Genomic DNA, 22305 nt, shown 5'->3' on the forward strand with positions numbered 1-22305 from the left:
AATTTATTGTGCAGGACCTGGCCTACCATTCCTAATCATGTCCATTGTGTGGAAAAACACACACTCCCATCACCGAAGTCTTGAGAAATTCATCGATAAGAACGGAATGGTGGTTGGAACCAAGAATTGTTTCATAGCCTAGATAACATGGTGCAGCTGTTAGATATCCACATGGAGATGTCCGGTAATAAAACTTCACCACACACGGAGATGTCAAGAATAATACCAACAGCTAATGTTCATTGAGTACCTACACTGGTGCCAGGCACTCCTGTGCTTTTCCTTTCATGTTTGCTTTTCATGATGGCCATATGAGGAATGTATCATTATAATGCATAAAGAGGTCAATACAGAGAGTTAGGCTGACATTTGAATATATGAGTCTGGACCCAGGAGGAGTTTGAATGGATGGAGGTATAAACCTCACGTCCTCAGCTACAAATAGACAGCAGTAAACTCACTGAGGCATCCTAGAGGGAGGGTGTCAATAGAGAGAGGAGCAGGCACCAAGCCCAAGGGTACTCTGGTATCTAGAAGCCTGCCAGGTGAACAGCAGCCAACAAGCCTCTCTGAAGTCCAGTGTGGTTCCTGGAGGGTTGTCTGTCCTTTCTCTCAGCTGCATTTCCCCAGTGCTCCTCCCACCTGCACTGGGTTGTCCCCTTCATGAGGACAGGGACAGTGTGTACCTTTCACCACTGTATCTGCATAACATAGACTACTTCTGGCCCATGGAATATACTGACTGAATGAAAAATAAACAAAGGATAAGTACGTAAAATCCTTCGTAGTTGATACCTTGAAATACATTAAGGGGCTTCATGAGTAAGAGGGAGAAAAATTGATCAGGGCTGCTTCTGAGACCATCCCTTAGGCGTAATGAGTGTTAAACAACACTTAAACAAAGAGATTTAATGGCAGAGATGTATGTTAAAAAGAGGTAAGTATAGGTTGAAGATTACTAGAAACATGCACATTATTGCAACTATAGTCAAATCGCTAAAAACCATATACTACATGCACACAGAATATTACAAAGTAATTTAATGCCCTCATTAAAAAAAAACAAAAAAAAATTACCATGAAAAGACTAATGTTGAATGAAAATATCAGGATGTAATATCTGTGTTAATATACATAAATGTGTGTGCTAATACACACATAAAACCAGTTGCCACTGAGTCAGTTCTGATTCATGATGACACCAGTGTGCCAGAGTAGAACTGTACCCCATAGGGGTTCCAATGGCTGAGTTTTCGGAAGTAGGCTGCCAGACCTCTCTTTCACAGCAATTCTGGGTGGACCTGAACTCCAACTTTCTGTCAGCAGCTCAAGATATTAACCATTTGCATCAACCAGAGACTCTAATACACATATATGCCAATATAAGCAAGAAAATAGACATATCGGAACGTTAATAATTTATTCTATGCATTACGTATGTTTTCTTGTTTTTTTTTTTGCATACTTTCCCATTGCTTCCAAGTTTTTGAGGAATAGAATGTACTTCTGGAAAAATTCATGAGAGATTTTTAAGTAATGAAATAATTAACAGAAACAGAATGAGTAAATCTGTGGCAAGGCAGCCCATGAACCCAAGATTACAGTAACACTGATATGAAAAGCAGAATTGTGGAGTCCTGAAGCTCAGTGGTTCCATGCATCCATCAGGAAAGAGGGAAGAGCAAATAAACAAGGAGAAAATACAGTGAGCCAGAGGAGTGGGAGCCCTCTGTTGTGGGCACAGTTTTCTCATGAAACTTTAGATGGACACAGTGGGTGGGATTATCCACTTCCATCATACAAACATTTTTATTACCCTTGATTTTAACAGAACTATGTTATAAAAACAAATAATAAAATAAAGTATAATAAAAGAATAAATCTCATCAGTGGACTACTATCATTTTCCCCAGCCACTGAGGAGGGCAGGAGACACACAAGGGAAAGAAGATGGACCAGTGTGAAAACTCATGCTAAGTGGGGAGGAGAGTGTTTCTGAGACAGGCCTTAGCTGCTACCACCTAGGGAATTAGGCAGCCATGCACAACCAACTGGAGGAAATGGTACATTATTTCTGAGACCTACTCCAGCTCATAACAAATTATGGATAACATGGGGAAGAATGAGATTTCCAGGACACTTAACTGTTTTTATGAGAAACCTGTACATAGAACAAGAGGCAGTCATCTAAACAGAACAAGGAATACAGCATGGTTTAAAGTCAAGAAAGGTGTGCATCACCGTTGTATCCTTTCACCATATGTATTCAACCTGTATGCTGAGCAAATAATCTGAGAAGCTGGTCTGAAGAAGAATAAGGCATCAGGATTGGAGCAAGACTCATTAATAACCTGAGATATGCAGATGATACAATCTTGCTTGCTGAAAGTGAAGAGGCCTTAAAGCATTTACTGCTGAAGATCAAAGACTACAGACTAACAGCCTAACAACTGGACCAATAAGCAACATCATGATAAACGGAGAAAATGTTCACGTCATTAAGGGCTTCATTTTTACTTGGATCCACAATAAACACCCACGGAAGCAGCAGTCAAGAAATCAAACGACACATTGCATTGGGCAAATCTGCTGCCAGAGGCCTCTTAAAGTGTTCAAAAGAACAGATGTCACCTTGAAAACTAATGTGCGCCTGACTCAAGCCATGGTGCTTTCAGTCGCCTCATATGCACACGAAAGGTGGGCAATGAATAAGGAAGACCACAGAAAAATTGAAGGCATTGAATTACGGTGTTTGCAAAGAATATTGAATATACCATGGACTGCCAAAAGAATGAACAAATCTGTCTTGAAAGAAGTACAGCCAGAATATTCCTTAGAAGCAAGAATGGCGAGGCTTCATCTCACATATTTTGGACATGTTGTCAGGAGAGATCAGTCCCTGGAGAAGCAGGTCATACTTGGTAACAAGTGGCCACAACAATTGGCTCAAACATAACGACGACTGTGAAGGTGACGATAGGTAGTTTAACATACATTTTGACCCATATGAATTAAAATTTAAACAATTATTTCATGCCTTTTTGTAGGGGTTTTAGAATATATACAATTAAAATAAATGTAAACAATTAATAGAAAAAATCTCTGAAAATAAAATTTATTTTTTTTAAATCACTGCTCCATACCCCAGATCTAAATGGCTTGATATAAAGCACTGGTCTTTGTGATTCACAAAAAGGAGGTGCCAATTCCTGGAGGGGGGATGGGAGGATAGAGAGAGTTGGAAGCTGGCAAAATTGTCACAAAAGGAGAGACTGGAAGGGCTGACTCATTAGGGGGAGAGCAAGTGGGAGTACGGAGTAAGGTGTATACAAACTTATATGTGACAGACTGACTTCATTTGTAAACGTTCACTTGAAGCTCAATAAAAGTTAATATAAAAAAAAAGCCCAGCCCTGAGCAATGTTTGCTTAAAAACTTTGAAAGTTTGTTCCTCTCTAAAATAAAGCAGGGTCTAACTTTAAAAATAAATAAATAAATGTAAACAATTATTAGAAAAAATCTCTGAAAATAAAATTTAATTTTTTTAAATCACTGCTCCATACCCCAAATCTAAATGGCTTGATATACAGCACTGGTCTTTGTGATTCACAAAAAGCAGGTACCAATTCCTGAACAAGAACTGAAGTGACAGGAGAAACCCCCCATGCTGTTAGAGCCCTGAGTATGGGCCCTAATCCAATGATCTGTCTTCATTAATTCCTTTTTATTTCATCTCTGTGAAAGAGGGGAGGGAGAAGGTGAGAGAGGGTTACATGTGCCTATTCTGTTCTTTAGCATCCAGTTCACTGCCAGGAACAAGTATTCGTAAGAGTCTAAAAAACGTTAAAGTACAAATAACGAGGAAAACCTCCTAGTATATATATGTATTAGGTGGCACAAAGAGTTAAGTGCTCAGCTACTAACTGAAAGGTTGGCAGTTTAAATACACTCAGAGTTGCCTTGGAAGAAAGGCCTGGCAATCTACCTCCAAATAGTCACAGCTATTGAAAACCGTATGGAGGGCAGTCCTACTCTGAAAACTCACGGGGTCGTCATGAGTGAAAATCTACTCAATGGCAACTGGATTGGTAATCTATATATGGCATAAATGTTGGGAAAATTAGTTTCTGAACATATACACGGCATACAGAATACACTGCACATTAGTATTATGTGCCAAAACCCACTGTCATCAAGTCGATTCTAACTCACAGTGACCCCAAAGGACAGAGTAAAACTGCCCCATAGGGTTTTCACTGAAGCAGACTGCCACATCTGTCTCCTACAGAGAGGCTGGTGGGTTCGAACCACTGACCTTTCAGTTAGCAGCCAAGTTCTTTAACCACAGAGCCACTAGGGCTCACTGCTGTCATGTACAGTGATTACATAAGCAAATTCTGAAACAAACTGCCTGGGTTTAAATCCTAACTCAATTTATCAGCTGGGTGATCTGGGCACGTTACTTTACCTCTCACTGCCTCAGTTTCCCATTTCTAAAATGGGTCTTATTCAAAAGGTTGTTACGCAGGTTAAAGAAAACACACAAGGCACTTAGAAAAAGGCCTTACACACAGAATGAACACAATAATTGTTAGCTTTCATAATTATTAAGGGAATACAAACAAACAGCTAGGTTGAAGGAACTTCCATTGAGAAAGAGTTGAGTTCCAAAATTCATGTGTAAAGTCATTTACATCAACTGTTAAAGTTGTATGTTTAGATTCAAGTGATTACTGAGGTGTGTTACGATCTTGAACAGAGTTCTGGGGACTATACAGGCAGACTCTGCATGCCCTTCTCCTGCACATCCATTCCATCTCCCTTGGAGCCCAGACATCATGTTATCAATTAAACCCCTCCCACGCTGGTGGTGTACTGTTTAAGAGCTATGGCTGCTAACCAAAAGGTCATCAGTTCAAATCCACCAGGCGCTCCTTGGAAAGTCTATGGCACAGTTCTGCTCTGCCCTATTGGGCCGCTATGAGTTGGAATAGACTCAGTGGCAATGGGTTTTTAACGGGTATGAGGTAACTGTTCAGTGCTTAAAGACGTACCAAAAGCAACCACTAACACAAAAGTATAGTAAAAGGTTCTTATTTCAGAGTAGCAAAACCTTAGTTTCTAACACAGTGGTGAATTAGGGTGGACTGTGGATCAAGAGGAGCCCTGGTGGCACAGTGGTTAAGAGCTCAGCTGCTAACCAAAAGGTCAGCAGTTCGAATCCACCAACTAGTCCTTGGAAACTCTATGGAATAGTTCTATTCTATGCTATAGGGTCTCTATGAGTTCGAATCAACTAGGGTCTCTATGAGTTGGAATCAACTTGATGGTGACAAGTTTGGTTTGGTGGGTGTCATGGATTGAATTATGACCCTAAAAAATGTGTGTCTCAACTTGGTTAGGCCATGATTCCCACTATTGTGTAGTTGTCCTCCATTTTGTGATTGTAATTTTACTTTAAGAGGATTAGGGTGGGATTGATTGTAACACTACCCTCACTCAGGTCACCTTTCCCTGGGGTGTGGCCTGCACCACCTTTTATCTCTCCAGAGATAAAACGAAAGGGAAGCAAGCAGAGAGTTGGGGGCCTCAGACTATCAAGAAAGCAGCACCAGGAGCAGAGCATGTCCTCTGGACCCAAGGTCCCTGCACCTGAGAAGCTCCTTGACCATGGGAAGGCTAAGGACAAGGACCTTCTTCCAGAGCCAAAAGAGAGAGAAAGCTTTCCCCTAGAGCTGATGCCTTGAATTTGGGCTATTAGCCTACTTCAATGTGAGGTATTAAATTTCTCTTGGTTAAAGCCATCCACTCATGGTATTTCTGTTACGGCAGCACTAGATGATGAAGACAGTGGGTCAAGGTGGAAGGGGTGGATGAAGGACAAAAAAAGAAAAATGGACAACAGGAGAAATATAAGAATTCAGAGAACTGTGAAAATTTAATTCCTGAATATACTTTCTTTCTCCTCCCTATAACTGGAAGGACTTTTCTCATATACAGCATATATAAGTAAATCCTGGCAATATTTAAAACACTTAGATTTTTGTAAAACTCATTCTCTGAAAATTCATGGTGGCCCCATTAATTTATGGCTTAAAAACAACTCAGAACTAAAAAGAAGCATAAATAAATAAATAAAGGCACTGCTGTCATTTGCGGGTGATGTTCTTTTCCTGCTATCCACAACCCACACACTCGGGTTAATTTTCCAGGGTCAGTGTTCATAGACCATCCTCTTTCTCTTACCACCACCCACCACCCTTAATTATTTAGAAAGGGCAGGGCCAGTCAGTGCTCCAAACATCAAGTTTTCTCTCCAAAATGCCAACTGGCACTTGGGGAGCAGGCTACATTCTCAGCTATCAGCACTTCCACTAGCCCCTGCAGATAAGGAATGTGTCTCCACTGAACTGTTCATTGTAATTAAAAAAAAAAAAAAAAAAAGTAAAAAACTGTTTCTTAAAAAAAAAAAAAAAAACCAGGCATTTCCCTATTACCCACCCACCCCACTCTCCCACACCCAGTGCTCTCCCACCACACACACACTCAAATATTTCCTACCAAGGGTGTGTCCCAAGCACGGGGTCTGGCTCCACTCTTCTTTTACACCCCTTGGAGGCCTCTGGAGAAACCATACCTTTGGTTGGCAATTCCCTGAACCCTGCCTATTCAAGCTGGCACTTATTCAAAAAGGCAGGTGAGTCTTCAAGTCAGGTTTTTATAAGGAGTTTAAGAGGTGCCAGGTGATATGCCTACTCACCCTCAAATTTCTCAAAGGTAATAATTTCTTGAGATGTTTACAATGTCTCAACTATGGGTTAATTAAATCCCTTAGGATGGTGGGCATAGGAAAATCCTCCATCTCAATGCCCCCCATTTCGAAAAAAAAAGAGAGGAATCTCCAAAATTACAAATTTCAATTTCTACATACTTGATTGAACTAAGGAGTAAGTTCCTCACATGTGTTATTCTTGGTCTGAGTCCTGGTGGTGCAGTGGGTAAGAGCTAAGCTGCTAACCAAAAGGTCTGCTGTTTGAATTCACCAGCTGCTCCTTAGAAACCCTATGGGGTAGTTCTACTCAGTCCTATAGGGTTGATAAGAGTTAGAATTCACTGGATGACAATTGGTTTGTTTGCTTTTCAATCTTTGGCTGAAAGGTGGACTTTGTTATCAATTTATTAAATCAACTGGTAATTTGCTGGATATTTCTCATACAGGAACTTATGATGTCTTCAAATCCAGCTAATCAGGTTTAGGGAGAGAGAAACTTCTCTACCTTAGCTTCCCTGCCACTCCCACACCTTTTTCATTGATTTCCATGCCCTGTTTAAGTAACATCACTCATCACTTCTCACTGTCTAGGTTATCTGAGCCAATTCATGGCAGTCAATTCCACCTGAGCCCTAGGATACCCTCATTTACATACTCTGCCCTGTTCCTTCACCAATGGCTGACCTCACATCTCCACTGGAATGTCTACTAGGCATCTCAAACTTAATGTGGTTCAAATAAAATTCTTCGTCCAAGTGTCTTATCTACCTCCCAGTCTTCCTTATCTCAGCAAATGTTCTCACTATCCTCTGGGTTGTTCAGGACAAAAACCTAGAAATCATCCTTCATTTCTCTCCTTTATTCAAATCTTGCATCCAATCCATTGACATATTCTGGACTCTTGGCACTACCTTAACATAAATCCTGACTCTATCCACTTCTCACTACCTCCACCTTACATCCACCATCATCTCTTGGTTAAAACTGGACTCCATGCACCGATCTTCCCTCTTACAATCTACATAACAGCATCATTTCAGTGGCTTCTCATAGCAATTAGGAAAAATTCCCAAATCCTTCCCATGGTCTTTCATGATGCGGGGCTTGCTCACCATACTAACCTCATTTCCTAACAGTCTTCCCTCGGTTCACTCCACACTAGCCATGACTTATTTCCTGAGCTTCCTCAAATGTGCCAAAACACTTGGTTATTTAAGGGCCTCAGAAACAACTCTTTCCTTTATTGGCAATATCCCTCCCTTCAGAACTTCATACAGCTATTCTCTCCTTTGATATAGGTCAGTTATCTCCTCAAATATCCTGCTCCCATAAGCCTTTACTATTAATCTAAAACAGCTCACCCCACTCATTCCCTCACACGCAACTCTGTCTTATTTTCAAAATATTTAGCTCTCCTTGACATTTTTTGTTAATTATTACCTGTATTTTTTCTGGTTGAGAATATATGCAGCAAAACATACACCAACTCAACAGTTTCTACCTGTACAATTTAATAACACTGGCTACATTCTTGAAGTTGTGCAACCATTCTTACCCTCCTTTTCTGAGTTGTTCCTCTGTCATTAACATAAACCCACTGCTCCTTAAGGTTCCTATCTAATCTTTTCAGTAGCTGTTGTCAATCTGATGCCATGTAGACAGTTCTTAAAAGAGCATATGCTCAAGGTAGACCATTTTTATTGGTTAAGTAAGCTAATGTTCTGGAGCCCTCATGGCACAGTGGTTAAGTGATACGGTAGCCAAGCAAAAGAAGAGCAGTTTGAATCCACCACCTGCACCTTTGAAACTCTATGGGGCAGTGCTATTCTGTCTTACAGAGTCTCTGAGTTGGAATCAACAGCAACAGTTTGGTTTTTTCTTTTTCATACTTCGGTTTTAAGATGATTCAAGGGAATGCTTTTGGTGTAATGTTTAAAGATTATCTCACGGCAATAGTTTCAGGAGTTCATTCACCCTCAGTGGCTCCAAAAAGTCTAGGGTTCATTTGAAATTCTGTTCTGCATTTTCCCCCTTTTGATCAGGGCTTTTCTATGGACTCTTTGATCAAAATGTTCAGCGACAGCAGCTGGGAACCTTCTGGTTCTTCTGGTCTCATGGCATGCTAGATGTTCTTTTAAAAAACATGAGTGGATGCTGAAGGTTATCAAATACTTATTTTATTACACCTACTAATATAATCACATTTATTTTTCCTGTACATATGGCAAATTATACTGATTCATTTTTGAATGTTAAACTAACCTTGAATTCTTGGGATAGACCCAACTTGGTCATAATATATTCTTCTTTAGAGTATTGCTGGATTTGTTTTGCCTATTTATTTTTATATTTTGCATCTATGTTCATCAGTGACATTGGCGTGTAATTTTCCCATCTTCTGCTGCTCTTGTCAGGTTTTGGTATCAATATTCATTCTACAAGCTTTATAAAATGAGTTTGGGTATATATTTCCTTTTATATTGAAGAATTTGTGAAATATTTCTTGAATATTTGGCAGAATTTGCAGGAAAAGCCATCTGATATGAAGTTTTCTTTTTGAGAATAGTTTGAGCTCTAATTCAATTGTATTAACAGTTGTGGAATTACTTTTGCTTCCTGTTTCTTCCTGAATCGTTGTTATTAACTTACATGGTATGATACGTTTGCCTACTTTACCTAAATTTGCAAATTTATTGGCTAATATGGTTCATAACATTCTCACATTATCTTTATGTTCTGCAAGATCTGTAGTCATTTTCTTTCTAATTCCTGATATTCGTTTTTTATATCTTCATTCTTTTTCACTTGATCAATCTTGCCTAAAGTTTGTCAATTTTACTAGCATTTTCTAAGAATCAACTTTAGTCTTTGTTGATCATCTGTTGCATGTATTCAATCATTAATAGAAACAAAAATTCCTATGAATGTTTGTTTCTGGTTTTTTCCCAACATTTTGAATGGATGTTTAACTCACTTATTTTTCAAGATTTGTTCTTTCCAATTATATTTTTAAGGCTATAAGTTTCCTATATTATATTGTCTGTACTGCACAAATTTTTGTATGCACTATCTCCATAATTGTTTACTTCAAAATGTATTCTAATTTTCATTATGATGTCTTTTTTGACTCATAGTATTTTAAAATATCCAAGCACATGGAGATTTTGTATTTTCATTTTCTAAGATGGTTTTTTTTTTTTTTAATTATGGTGTACTTACATAAAAAAAAAAATGGAGATTTTGTATTTTCATTTTCTAAGATGGTTTTTTTTTTTTAATTATGGTGTACTTACATAGTATCCTCTATATTATTACAGACTCTTGAAATTTGTTGAGACTTGCTTTATAACACAGTATACAGTTAATTTTTATACACACTATGTTATGTATGTGCATGAGATGAATGTATATTCTTTCATGGTTAGATAATACACACAAATACACATATAGCAATTTGGTATTTTTTTACATGTTAAATCTTCTGTATCCTTGATAATTTATGGACTTCTATGTTTCTGAGGGGTGTGTTAAAAATCTATTATGATGCATGATGTCAAAAGGAGCCCCAGTAGTGCAGTGGTTAAGCACTCAGCTGTTAAACGGTTTGATTTGATCCACCAACTACTCCACAGGAGAAAGATATGACCGTTCCCTTCCATAAAGATTACAGCCTTAGAAACCCTTTGGAGAAGTTCTACTCCATCCTATATTCACTATGAGTCAGAATTGACTCAACAGCACACAAGAAAAAATGTATGATGTGATGGAAACTCAGAAGTACGAAGCTAAAAAGAATTGGTCCTACCTCCAGGGTCAAAGGATGAAGGACAGAGAAAACAGCAGAGACATCCAAAAGCTTGGAAAAAGGGCTGAGAGGACAATGGTTGGTGGTTTAAGGGCTTTGAAGGGCTACCATATATACTGAGGAATCTGAAGTGCAATGTTCTTGCCTAAGGATGAAGACATGCTCATAAAGATCCTGACAAAGCTTTAGGCTTGCATCTCTGGCTGATCTTTGGGCTCCATGGGGGCAGGAAGTGAAGGCTAGGGCAGAGTTTTAGGCACTCTTGCTTAGCATTGAAAGAACGTGCCAGTTCAGAGCCAATCTGCAAAGACTGGGATAATGTTACTTTTTCTTTTTGGCTACAAGCATTTAAAGAAAGCACTGTCAGGTCATGAACTGACTGCTGAGATAACAGAACAGAACTTCAGTGTCCACACATGAGAAGACATACAATCTTTGCAGAAATAGTTTGGAAACATCACTAAGCAAATGGATGACTGGCCCTCAACAATTAAAAAAAAAAAAAAAAAGCAAACCCTAATGACAGGAGGGAATCTTATTTCCAGAGTCACATTATAATATCTAAGATATCCAGTTTGCAACACACTATTCTAAGTCATAAAAAGAAAAAAGAAAAGGATGGTTCATTTGTTAAGAAGAAAGAAAGAAGAGAAATGAACAGAAAGCATCCCTAAGGAAACACAGATATTGGGATTACTAGACAAAGATTTTAAACCAACTGTCTTAAATTTCCTCAAAGAGCTAAACAAACCATAGACACACACACAAAAAAAGGAAACCAAGAGAAGAATGTATGAACAAGTAGAAAACATTAATAAAGAAATATTATACAAAAGAACCAAATAGAAATTATAGAGCTGAAAAGTTGAATAGCTGAAATAAAAATTTCATTAGAGGAGCTCAACAGCAGATTTGAGCAAGAAAGCAGGAAAATGTAAGCTTGAAAAAGCACAACTGAAATTGTTCTAACTGAGGAGCATAAAGGAAAAAGAATGAAGAAAATGAATAGAGCCTAAGGGACCTGCGGGACAACATCAAGCATACCAATATACTCATTAAGGGAGTCCCAGAAAGGAAAGAAAGATGAAAGGACAGAAAGAATATTTAAAAACGTAATGACTGGAAGTTTCCCAAATGTCATCTAGATATCCAAGAAGCTCAATAAACTCAAAGGACAGTAAATACATAGATATCCACAGACAGACATAATCAAAATGTCAAAAGACGAAGACAGAAACTTGAAAGCAGCAACAGATAAGTGACCCCTAATGTACAAGAGAGTCTCAACAAGTTTAACTGTTGATTTTTCATCAGAAACCATTGAGACAAGAAAATAGTCGGATGATGTATTTAAGGTACTGGAAAAAAAATACAGAAACAAAACTATGAACCAAGATGTCAATATCTAGCAAAACTATCTTTCAAAAATGAAGGTGAAATTAAGACATGCCCAGATACACAAAACCTGAGGGAGTATGTTAGCAGCAGAACTGCCTTATGAGAAATGCTACAGGGAATCATCCTGGCTGGCACGGAAGGACACTAGACAGTAACTTGAAGCCATAAAAAGAAACGAAGACTCCGTAAAGGTAACTACTTAGATAAAACAAAGTCAGTAATATTTTTATATCACGACTCTTTTTTTCATATATGATTTAAAGCACAAATGCATAAAAATACTTACACATCTCTCTTAATGGACACACAATGTATAAAGATGCAATTTTTGTAACAGCAACGTAAGTAGGGGAGGTAACTGAGCTGAATAAAAGCAGAATGTTGTATACTGTTGAAGCTAAATTTGTATTCATTAAAAGAAGATTGTTATAAACATAAGATATTAATTGTAATCCTCATGGTCACCACTAAGAAGTTAAAAAATATAAGGAAAGGAAATAAGGAGAGGATCAAAATTGTACACTTGAAAAAAATCAGTCAAACACAAAAGTGGACGGTAGTGAAGAAAATGAGAAACAAAATACATATATGACCTACTACAAAGTAGAAGACATAAGTCCTTCCTTATCATTAATTGCTTTAAATTTAAATAGATTAAATTCACAATTGGGATCATTAAAGTTGTGTGTCAACTTTGTTGGACCATGATTCTCAGTGCTTTGGCAGTTATGATGTAGTTTAGCAGTCGAATAACGATGCAATCATTTCCATGATGAGATGTGATATAATGTGATTACCTCCATGATGGGATCTGCTGTGAGTAGCCAATCAGATCTAAGGGAGTTTCCTCGGAGGTGTGGACTGCATCCAATATAGGTGGACTTTCTGGCAAGGCTCTTGAGCTTTTGCTCACTCTGAATCCTGCAGCTGGCTCCTCTTCATCTGATCTCAAGTTTTTGGGACTTGAACTCTCAGCTTACCTTCCAATTTGGGGATTCACCAGCCTCCGCAGTCTGTGAGCCGCAGCCTGCCAGCTTACCTGCCGATCTTGAGATCTGTCAGCCTTTGCAGCCTGTGAGCCACAGACCTGTTGTATGACCTGCAGATCTTCAGTTCTGCAGTCCCTGCATCTATGTGAGTCAGGAGAAGCCACAAGCCTGACCCATGGACTTGAGACTTACCAGCCTCTACAGCCTCGTGAGCCATTTTCTTGATATAAAGCTATTTATATATAAATATATATATATACACCTCACTGGTTTTGTTTCTCTAGAGAACCCAGCCTAAGATACCAATTAAAAGACAAACATTGGCAGAATGCATAAAAAAATCATTCGATTGCTATTAAGCTGATGTGACTCATGGTGACCCCTCCCCTCATGTGTGTCAGAGTAGTACTGACACACAAGTGTGTCAGTTCAATGGCTAATTTTTCAAAAGTAGATCACCAAGCCTTTCTTCCAAAGTGCCTCTGGGTGGACTCAAACCTCCAACATTTTGGTTAGCAGCTGAATGCATTAACTGTTTGTACCTCCCAAGGACTACAACATGTATCTATGTTTATTTCTGTATTACTTCTCTTTATACTATATACATACATACACACATACACACACATACATACACACACACATAGACATCCATGAGTGGTTCATACAGATGCTTTGGACTTCAACTAGCAGGGCTCTATTAATTATTGATAGAAAAGTACTGATACCAGTTATAAATGCGTATTTGTCCATTTCCCCTTTCAGATTTATTAGTTTTTGTATTTTGGAGCGCTGTTGTTAGACACGTACACATTTAGGAGTGTTGTATCTTTTTGGAGAATTGAACCTTTATTATGTTATGTCCCTACTTATTCCCAATAATACTCCTTTTTCTGAAGTATAATTTGTCTGATATTAATACAGCCACTGCAGTAGAACTGGATAATTTTCAACCATTTCAATAGGTAGCATAAGATCAAGAACTGATGGTATAAAAGGAAGGAATCGAAGCTGCATTGAAGGCATTGGTGAAAAAACTACCCTCTCTCCACCATCTTCACTAACTCTGACACCAACTGTCCCTCACACAGCACTCCCTACTTCTCTGCCGGGTTCAATAACTCATTGCAATGGCCACACAGAACTCATAGTCCATATTCACGATTATGGGGTTTATTAGGGAAGTAACAGTTATAGCTCAGGCTCAACGACACTCAGAATACAGTTTTTCTATCAGGACAGCCTCTTCCCTCCTGTGCTCATAGGCGTGCCTCTGCCTGGCCTTGGGCCGGCCTCTCTCCAAAGGCACTCAGCTTTCCTTCTCCCTGGGCCATCATCTCCTATAGCCAGGTCCCTGTTGCTCGGTCTCTCCTGCCATGGCATCTTACCATCTTCAGGGTTACAGCTTCCTCTCTCTATCTCAGTCTCCTGCTTCTAGGAGCTTCTCAGTGCAGGGATCTCAGGTCCATAATATATGCTCGGCTCTTGGCTGTTCTTCCTTGATGGGAGTTGAATCCTCCTCTTTGCTCTGGAACTGGTTCTCTTTGAAGGCAAAATAAACAATCCCCTTGGTGAGCCACAATTACCCTATCACACAGTCCTGCCCAAGCACCAGGGTGGATGTTATAAGATCATGGCTAGAAAGGCCACACAAAGTAAACAATCACATCACAGTACCTTGGACTCATTTTTCAAGTGAAGTACCAAAAATCCCATACAAACAGATTGGTAAAGAATATAATCAACAGCAAGAACATTTTCATACTTATGTTTTCTGTATTTGGAAGAAATCTATAGCACTATTCTTATTTTGCCAATTCAAAGGGATCACAGACATTAGTGGTAGATGTTGCAGTACCAGAAAACTCTCTGGTAAAACAGTCTGTGAGCAGTCTTACAAACATGGATATTCCACCAGAGTCAAAAGAATGACGTTACATATCATCAAAGAGAACATTTCAAGATCTAGCCTGAAGTACAATGTTGTCACTGATAGGCTAAAATCCATACACTTACAAGGAAGACTAGTTTATATGACTATTCAAATTTATGCACCAACCACTAATGCCAAAGATAAAGAAATTGAAGATTTTAAACAACTTCTGCAGCCTGAAATTGATCAAAGATGCAATCAAGATGCATTGATAATTACTGGTCATTAGAATGTTAAAGTTGGAAACACAGAAGGAAAAGTAGTTGGAAAATACAGCATCGCTGAAATAAATGACGCCAGAAATCTCATGAAAGAATTTTGCAAGACCAGTGACTCATCCACTGCAAATATTTTTTTTCACCAACATAAACGGCAGCTATACACGTGGACTTTACCAGATGGAATACACAGGAATCAAACTGACTACATCTGTGGAAAGAGAAGATGGGAAAACTCATATCATCAGTCAGAACAAGGCCAGGGATCGATTGTGAAACAGACTGTCAATTGCTCATATGGGAGTTCAAGTTGAAACGGAAGAAAATTAGAATAAGTCAAAAGGGGCCAAAATATGACCTTGAGTATATCTCACCTGTATTTAGAGACCACCTCAAGAACACATTTTACGTGTTGAACACTAACGACTGAAGACCAGACGAGTTGTGGAATGACATCAAGGACATCACACATGAGGAAAGCAAGAGATCCTTTAAAAGACAGGAAAGAAAGAAAAGACCAAAACGGATGTCGGAAGAGACTCTGAACGTTGCTCTTGAATGTTGAGTAGCTAAAGTGAAAGGAAGAAATGATGAAGTTTTGAGTATTGAGACGCCACCAGTGATCCCTCTTACAAAAAAGACCAGAAAAAACAAGTGAAGCGATTATATTTATGACAAGCTAGGAGCCCTGAACATCAAAGGTAAAGTTAGAAAATGGACTCAGCGGCAGGGGGAGGGAGAGACTATTCAGAAGTGGAGAGGAGTTACTGGACCTGAACAGCCAGGAACCCTCAGGCACCGTTCCCTGGAGCGACTGCAGCGGGGCTGGCAGTAGTGTTCCAGAGGCGTTTAGCTCAGGGAAGGACAGCAAGTTGCACAGACTACTCACACCTCCAGAACAAGAGAAGAACGGCACTCTCAGCAAAAGCTAATTACTTGTGTTTATTTTACCACGCCCCCAGCCCCCAAGCCGGCTTCAGTGGCTGTCAACTTCCCTGGGCCTGAGATAGGCCCTGGTACCACTCTGAGCCATTTTTCCATCCTTGAAGAAGGTATAAGTTCACAACTGGGGGAAAGATAATCTGCCAGCTCAATTAAGCTGGGGAGCTCAGGACAGAAGCAGCTCTTGTTCAGGCACAAACAGTCCATGGGCTTTGAATACCTTTCACCCCAGCATGGACCTGTGTGGGCCCATTTCAGGAGAATAGGCCCTTGTCGCCAGACTGCAACTGTTTCAGCTGAACGGTGGAAAGATGGGTGTTTGATGTTTGACACTGCTTTGCCTATTAAACGGCGTCTTCACCTACCCACATCAGGGGCCTAAGGACTGGTGGCTCCACCCACAATACCTAGCCTCCTGTGACAGGGCTCCAAGGGTAAGTAGTACCTCCCAGAACTTACAACCAAAAGCATTGGGTACCCATCGCCCTTCTGCAGAACCCACCCGTGTGCTCTACAGAACAGGGATGCACTTTCCTCACAGACACTCAGAGGACAGCTGTCAGACCCCTGCCTTGATCAGAGCCTGACCCCCTACTGCAGCCAGATACTTCTGCCTACACCAATAACCCCTGCCCCTCTAAGACGGTAGGACAGAGCCTGTACCACACACTTTATGACCAACTACCTGGGCACCTGAGTTGAATGCATACAAGAAAAGTAAATGAACTCCTAGGCTCATATACCTGGTAACAGTGCTAGCCATCTGGTGATAGTACATTAGAGCTTCAAAGGTGAAAATAATCAACCTAGCGCACTCAAGCAGCTTATTTGGGAATACCAAAACTAAACAAAGCAAGAAGCTAGGATACAAAAAGCAAGCATAAAATAAACTAATACAATAACTTATAGATTGCTCAGAGACAACAGTCAATATCAAATCACATAAAGAGGCAGACACGGGGGCAGGACCAAGATGGCTGACTAGGTAGAAGATTCCGCTTATACTTCTTGAAACAAAGACTCGAAAAAACAAGTGAACTGATTACATAAAGGACAATCTACAAACCCTGACCATCAAACACAGAACTAAGGAGTTTACCTGAGTGACGGGGGAGCGAAAGCCACGCTGCAGCAGGGACCGCTTCCAGAGCCAGTGTCCCACGCCGCAGCCTTGAGCCCTCGCGGTTTCCTGGTGTCAGAGTGGTGGGGCTGATTGTGGTTTACTGAGACAGGGAAGAACAGATATAGGCCTAACCCTCAGGACCAACCTCAGAGGGGACCCAGGCAGCACACGCAGGCTCCACACAGACGCGGCTGACAGGGAAACGAAAAACTATAGGGAAGCAGCGACTGGTTTTGGAGCCTGGAGTGCAGCGTCCCAGAAAGGAAACCTTGGTGCTGGGCTTTGGACTAAGTGTGGGGGAGCCGATTGTGGCTTCCTGAGACAGTGTGAGCATGGATGCAGCCCTAACCCTCTGGGACAGTCTCAGCAGGGATCCAGCCAGCACACACGAGCGACACAATGCTCTGGAATCTCAGAAAAAACAGTTCTCACCAAACAACATAAGTAACTTTGTATATTTTGCCAGGCTACTCTCTTCTATATATCTGATTCCACCCCTCATTGCCCCAGCCAGCTTCATTAACATTGGAATCCTCTGTGCCAGAGAGTGAAGTGCACTGCTGAATTTTTTTTCTTCTTTCTTTTCTAACCCATTCTCCTGGCCTGAGAAAAGCAGCATTTAACAATCAAAGAAAAAATCCTTCCCTGACTTCCCTAAACTGAAATAACAGTACAGAATCAGCTCCATCCAGGCATTAACAGACCCATAGTCTTTGGCTTTCACCCTACAGGTAACTAGGTGGCTATTACAATGTAAAGGCAATTCTGATAGAGATCTGACCATAATTGTTTTAGCTCAGCAGTGGAAAGGCAAGTTTTGGAGGTCAGATACCTCTCTACCTATTAAACAGAGCCCTCGCTGATCCACACCAGCGAACTGAGGGCTGAGACTCCACCCACATCACCTAGCCACCTGCTAGAGGGGTCTGAGAATAGTGACGCCTACCCAAGCATTGGGTGCCTAAGATACAGCTGCAAAGCCCACCCACCAGAGTGCTCTAGAGAATAGAGCCACACCTACCTCACTGACACTTGAAGGAAGGCTGTCAGCATCCTGCCCTCCTCGAAATGTGACCCCCTGCCACTAATAGAAACTGGTGCATACAACCATCACCACTACTCCTCTAAGATAATAGGTGAGAGCCTACACCACACACTAGGTGACCAGCTATCAGGACACCTGAGCTGATTGTATTCAAGAATAGTGAATGGACTCATACACTTATATACCTGGTAACAGCTCAGGCAAGCTGGTAACAGAACGTAAGTGATTCAAAAGCTACATCAATCACGATACCACAATCTAGTAGCCCATCTGGGTGTATTGTAACAAAACAAAATAAGAAGATAAGACTCAGTGAGCAAATATAAAATATTACAATATCTTATAAATGGCTCAGAGACAGCAGTCGACATCAAATCACATGAAGAAGCAGACCATGATTCCTTCTACAAACCCCCAAATCAAAGAATCAAAATCATTCCCAGATGTAGATACATTCCTAGAATTGCCAAATGTAGAATATAAAAAAATTATATACAGAATGCTTCAAGACATCAGGAATGACCTCGCAAATGAAATAAGGCAATCTACAGAAAACACCAAGGAATATGCGGATAAAGCAGTTGAAGATATCCAAAAGATTATTCAACAACATAGTGAAAAAATTAATAAGCTGTAAGAATCCATAGAGAGACAGCATTCAGAAATCCAAAAGATTAACAATAAAGTCACAGATTCAGACAACTCAATAGGAAGTCACAGGAGCAGAATCAAGGAAATGGAATGCAGAGTGGGGGAGCTGGAGGATAAGGCAATTGACACAAATATAGTTGAAGAAAAATCAAATAGAATTTAAAACTATGAAGAAACCCTAAGAATCATGGGGGACTCTATCAAGAATAATTTGCGTGTGATTCGAGTTCCAGAACAGGGAGGGATAACAGAAAATACAGAGAGAACAGTGGAAGATCTGATGGCAGAAAAATTCCCTGGCATTGTAAAAGATGAAAAGATATCTACCCAAGATGCTCATCGAACCTCATACAAAATAGATCCCAAAAGAAAATCACCAAGACATATCATCAAACCTGCCAAAACCTAAGATAAAGAGAAATTTCAAAAGCACCCAAGGATAAACGAAAAGTTACCTACAAAGGAGAATCAATAAGTTTGCACTACTCGGCAGAAATCATGCAGGCAAGAAGACAATGGGATAACATATATAGAGCACTGAAAGAGGAAAAACTGTCAGCGAACAATCATATATCCAGCAAAATTCTAAAACATGAAGGTGAAATTAAGATATTTACAGATAAACACAAGCTTAGAGAATTTGCAAAAACCAAACCAAAACTGCAAGAATTACTGAAGGAAATTCTTTGGTCAGAAAATCAATAATATCAGATACCAACACAACACAAGGTCACAGAACAAAACATCCTGATATCAACCCAGATAGGGAAATCACAAAAACAAAATAAGATTAATTAAAAAATTGCTCAAAACAGGGAATCATTGATGTGATTATGTAAAAGATTACGATAGTGAAAAAAGAGGGACTAAATACAGGAGGCTTAGAAATTACATATGGAGAGGAAACCAAGGCGATACAGGGCGAAACAACTTAGGTTTTTACTTACTCAAACCAGGGTAAATATTAAGATAACCACAACAAGGTCTAACAATTCCATACTTCAAAATAAAAACCAAGATAAACATAACGACTCACCAAAATAAATTCAACTACTATAAAAAGGAGGAACACACATTCTACAAAGAAAAACTCAGCACAAAAAAGTAAATGGAAAATGAAATTGTCAAAAACAGGCATCAAAATGACAGCACTAAACTCATACTTGTCTATAATTACACTTAATGTAAATGGACTAAATTCACCAATAAAGAGACAGAAAGTTGCAGACTGGATAAAAAAACACGATCAGTCTGTATGCTTCCTAAAAGAGACACGCTTTAGAGTTAAGAGACACAAATAAACCAAAACTGAAAGGATGGATAAAAATATATCAAGCAAACAACAATCAAAAAAGAGCAGGAGAGGCAATATTAATTTCCAACAAAATAGAGTTTCAATTTAAATCCACCACAAAGGATAAAGAAGGACACTACATAAAGATTAAAGGGACAATTTACCAGGTACATATAACTGTATTAAATATTTATGCACCCAATGATAGGGCCGCAACATTCATAAAACAAATGTTAACAGAATTAAAAAGTGAGATAGACACCTCCACAATTATATCAGGAGACTTCAACACAACACTCTCGGTGAAGGATAGGAAATGCAGTAAGAAGCTCAATAGAGACACGGAAGATCTAATTCCTACAATTAAACAACTTCACTTCATAGACTTATACAGAACACTCCACACAACAGCTGCAAACTATAATTTCTTTTCTAGTGCACATGAAACATTCTCTAGAATAGATCACATATTAGGTCATAAAACAAGCCTTTGCAGAACCCAAAACATTGAAATATTACAAAACATCTTCTCTGAATGAAAGACCATAAAAGTAAAAATCAATAACAGAAAAACCAGGGAAAAGAAATCAAATGCTTGGAAACTGCACAATACCCTGCTCAAAAAAGACTGGGTTATGGAAGACCTTAAGGAGGGAATAAAGAAATTCACAGAATTCAACAAGACTGAAAACACTTCCTATGAAAACCTTTGGGACATGGTGAAAGCAGTGCTCAGAGGTCAATTTATATCAATAAAGGCACACATATTAAAGAAGAGCCAAAATGAAAGAACTCTCCCTACAACTTGAACAAACAGAAAGAGAGCAACAAAAGGAACTGTCAGGCACCAAAAGAAAGCAAAAAATAAAAACTACAGCAAAATTAAATGAATTAGAGAATAGAAAAACAATTGAAAGAGTTAACAAGGCCAAAAACTGCTTCTTTGAAAAAATTAACAAAATTGATAAACCATTGGCCAGACTGACTAAAGAAATACAGGAAAAGAAACCAATAATCTGAATAAGAAATGGGATGGGCCATATCACAACAGATCCAACTGAAATTAAAACAATCATATCAGATTACTACAAAAAATTGTATTCTAACAAATTTGAAAACCTAGAAAAAATGGATGAATTTCTAGAAACACACTACCTACCTAAACTAACACAAACTGAAGTAGAACAACTAAATAGACCCATAACAAAAAAAGAGATTGAAAAGGTAATCAAAACACTCCCAACAAAAAAAAAGCCCTGGCCCTGATGGCTTCACTGCAAAGTTCTACCAAACTTTCAGGGAAGACTTACCACTACTACTGAAGGTATTTCAAAGCATAGAAAAGGACGGAATACTACCTAACTCCTTCTATGAAGCCAGCATAACCCTGATACCAAAACCAGCTAAAGACAACACAAAAAAAGAAAATTACAGACCTATATCCCTCATGAACATAGATGCAAAAATCCTCAACAAAATTCGAGCCAGTAGAATTCAACAACATATCAAAAAAATAATCCACCATAACCAAGTAGGATTTATACCAGGTATGCAAGGTTGGTTCAATATTAGAAAAATAATTAATGTAATCCACCACATAAAAAAAGGACAAGAACCACATAATTTTATCAATTGATACAGAAAAGGCATTTGACAAAGTCCAACACCCACTCATGATAAAAACTCTCAGCAAAATAGGAATAGAAGGAAAATTCCTCAACATAATAACGGGTATTGATACAAAGCCAATACCCAGCATCATCCTAAATGGAGAGAGCCTGAAAGCATTTCCCTTGAGAACGGGAAACAGACAAGGATCCCCTTTATCACTGCTCTTATTCAGCATTGTGCTAGAGGTCCTAGCCAGAGCAACTGGGCTAGACAAAGAAATAAAGGGCATCCAGATTGGTAAGGAAGAAATAAAATTATCTCTATTTCCAAAGACATTATCTTATACACAGAAAACCCTGAGGAATCCTCAAGAAAACTAATAGAAGGGTTCAGCAAAGTTTCAGATTACAATACAAACACACAAAATCAGTTGGATTCCTCTATATCAACAAAAAGAACATTGAAGAGGAAATCATCAAATGAATACCATTCACAGCAGCCCCCAAGAAGATAAAATACTTAGG

The 22305-nt window shown here is 39.2% G+C and overlaps 1 long non-coding RNA gene across 1 annotated transcript in view; it reads right to left on the reverse strand.

Annotated features, from left to right (window-relative positions):
• LOC135229464 (uncharacterized) overlaps positions 1-15139 on the reverse strand; it is a 69754-nt gene extending 54615 nt beyond the window's left edge. The window contains exon 1 of the long non-coding RNA XR_010320162.1: positions 14353-15139. This is a non-coding gene — a long non-coding RNA (uncharacterized LOC135229464). The remainder of the gene's footprint in view (positions 1-14352) is intronic.
• Between the last annotated feature and the right edge of the window lie 7166 nt (positions 15140-22305).

Source organism: Loxodonta africana, unplaced genomic scaffold (genome assembly GCF_030014295.1).
Source record: "Loxodonta africana isolate mLoxAfr1 unplaced genomic scaffold, mLoxAfr1.hap2 scaffold_309, whole genome shotgun sequence".
Classification (NCBI taxonomy): Eukaryota; Metazoa; Chordata; class Mammalia; order Proboscidea; family Elephantidae; genus Loxodonta; species Loxodonta africana.